At 40.8% G+C, this 3,218-nt stretch overlaps 1 long non-coding RNA gene across 1 annotated transcript; it reads left to right on the top strand.

Moving 5' to 3' along the window:
* Positions 1-1,618: 1,618 nt before the first annotated feature.
* Positions 1,619-2,639, top strand: LOC111973417 (uncharacterized). Its single transcript, XR_002878575.2, has 3 exons — positions 1,619-1,824; positions 2,219-2,371; positions 2,548-2,639. It is a non-coding gene; the product is annotated as an uncharacterized lncRNA (long non-coding RNA).
* Positions 2,640-3,218: the final 579 nt, after the last annotated feature.

A 3,218-nucleotide genomic window follows, 5' to 3' on the forward strand; every position in this document is an offset into this window, starting at 1 on the left:
GTTTGGTGATCGACTAGGAATGCCTTGGACATACACTTGGTGCACTTGATTCATTGCGATCGACTGGTTGGTGACCATTGCTTTAGACTCTTCATAGGCTCAAAGATCTCCACCAGGACAGGCTCTGAAAACACAGTGGGAGTGGGCATACTGTGAATCCTTCAGAATCCTATATTTTTGAATACATGAGACTCTCCTCCACCCTCCACTTCTTACCTAGACATCCACTGGTTGGGGTGACCAAACAGATGTATTGCAGCTCAATGATATCATTAAACACAGTTCTGGAAGAAGATGTTTACTTTCCTTTTTGCACAATCCATCACCCTGTCAAGAACCTGAAATGCATGCAATATACATCATGAGAATCTAATTATTGATGCTGAAATTTGATGGAATGGCTGTGGAATCAAATTGGAAAAGCATTTTTGTATAGGAATGTCAGACTGCTGTATCACAAACAGGATTCAAACAGTCTTATTATTAAATATAACATTTTTCATGTTATATTTTGAGCCTATTTTATGAAAGGGCTTGTTACATGATTATTGAGCAATGCCATGCCAACACTTATTAGTGCTTGCTCACTCTGCCACTCAGTTTTTTTGCTGATTTCATACCATACATTGAAACATTCATCATCTCCAATACCTTACAAATCTCTTTGTGCACTCCGATGGAGAGGATCAACTGGGCTGTAAAAGAGGTGCAGGAAGAGTGTGGCTGTCGAATGGTTCCAAAAAGCTTGATCCACAATGTCTCCAATGGGGTGAACAGAGAAGGCAGTATGGGCCAGCACCTCATTCTTTGCATTGTTCAGGGTCACTGCCAGATTAGCCTTCTTCTCTGAGGATACCAACATACAGACATTGAGGCCAGGATAAATTATTGTGGCTAATGTAATGGATGACGCGTGCAAGTTCATGCATTCTGATATGATAAAAGTAAACGAATGATGTATCGAAAAATCTGTCCACCTTGAGTGTCAATATCTGTTGCATGCATTTTGAGTAAGGTTAAGGCATACTCACAGTAGATGAATGACGTTTACTCTTCAAATACTGGTACTGTGGCAGATCTAATCAGGCTATTGATCTCATGTGCATCCATGACACTGTTCTCCTCACAGTCACAGTCTTAACTTTGCCATCTGAGGAAGTTTATGGTCCTCATCTTTTTCTGATTTTGGAGAGAAAGCAAATGAGAAGCAAACCAACTAAATTATCATCAAATCAACGTTTATTTGGTCACGTGCACAGGATACAGGGTGTACAAGTTGGGAAATTTAACAAAACATAACAAATGCATTTCTGTAATAGTTAACAATCCAATAGCTATGGGGTATAATATCAACAAGTGTTTACGTTTGAAGAACTCCAGCGTTCTTGTAAAATGTGCATCATGGAAACCTTTTCAAGCTCTATGTATTCTTCTGAATTTACATCAAGGATGCAATCAGGGTGTCCTCTCTTAACGGTTAGCTAATTATTGAAACATAAAGTGTCAATACATATTTTGTCCTCCTGTAATAAACGAACAAAGAAAGTAAAGGCACTGTGCTGATGGGGTTGTGTGTGTAACCATAGAAACAGACCGTCAGTGACGTCTTGGGGTGAAAGGTTACAGTTCATAGGTTACGTTTGACGCACGTTTTGAAGGTGTCATGGCGGAGCCCACGGCGGCTGTAAAATATTCTAAACTATTATCTGTTCGTTGTGTTTTATAGATTCAATTGTAATAGTAGTTTCTCATTGACTCTGCCATAGTACCGAGCAAAATGGCATCCACTGCAGCAGGAAACAGAGGATACCGAAAGTGGCTAAGGTAACAAAACATTTAAAAACAGTTAGCTATCTAACGTTAGCGAACTTGTAAGTTATTGGTTAGCCATTGTCTATATGGGCCTAGCCAGGTTCAAGCTGCTAACCCAACAAGACCTGTCCTTCGTTTTGGTACGAATGTAGTTCAAGTACTTTTAGCTACTTGAGACGAACGAAGGTAACTAAGCACAGCAAATAATTGTATTTTAGCAAGCTAACGTAACTAAGCTAGATACTCTGACCCAAGTCATGTCTGTGAGGAAGTTAGCTAGTTACGTAATTAGCTTGCGAGTTCGAACGGTTTCCTTTTGGAACATGTACTATGTAGCTAGCTAGTATTGTCTCCAAATAATTTCACCCATTCTTAAAGTTAACGTCTTAATTTGTTTTGGTGTTAGGTGAAAACAAAGCTTCCAGCAGAGGTACAAATCACAGCTGAGCAATTGCTCAGGGAGGCAAAGAGAGAGAGCTCGAGCTTTTTGCCACCGCCGCCCAAACAGAAAATCACTGATGAAGAAGAGTTGAACGATTACAAGTTGAAGAAGCGGAAGGTAAACCCCGTGACAGTGGACACATAGGTTACACTTCAAACTTCACTTTTACTGTTGATATTCTGTTGGTCTGCCAACCTGCCAATTTCATCATTTCCGATTGTCTGCGAATCCTGTGAAGAATACAGTAAATACATTGATCTTAATTAGATGCATATTGGACTCTCCTTTCATAGGGATTTGAAGACAACATCAGAAAGAATCGTACTGTTATCAGCAACTGGTAAAATACGCACAATGGGAGGAGAGCCTGAAAGAAGTCCAGAGTGTAGCTAATGCTTGTCATTTTCACTTTGTGAAGGTGAGTGATTTGTGAACCATACCTTTTGAAATCTGTGTGAATGTTACAGATGGATTTTGGACTTGGCATACTTGTTGTCTAACCCTCCCCCCCCCAGGCTCGCTTCTTTTTACGAGCGGGCACTGGATGTAGACCACCGCGAACATGCTCTATGGCTGAAGTATGCGAGATGGAGATGGAAGAACGGCAAGTGAACCCACGCCCGCCCAACATCTGGGACAGGGCCCATCACCATTCTTGCCTCGTGTCAACCAGTTCTGGTACTGAAACAACTTCACCTCCTAAAACTGTTATATCTGTTTAAAACCTTTTTTTTTTATCTTGATTGATGTGGTCACATGATTGTGTATTCATCCTCAATGAATGCAGACTTTTTGCAGAATAATGACTTAAAGCATGAGAGTGTGCACGTGGTGGTAAAAATTTGTGCGGCCTCATCTGTTTATGTTTTTGTTTCCCCTCGTTTCTGTACAAGTACAGTTACTATGGAGGAGATGCTGGAAACATTGCTGGCTGCAGACAGGTGTTTGAGCGCCTGGACAGAGT

This window comes from Salvelinus sp. IW2-2015, linkage group LG14, assembly GCF_002910315.2.
Source record: "Salvelinus sp. IW2-2015 linkage group LG14, ASM291031v2, whole genome shotgun sequence".
NCBI lineage: Eukaryota > Metazoa > Chordata > Actinopteri > Salmoniformes > Salmonidae > Salvelinus > Salvelinus sp. IW2-2015.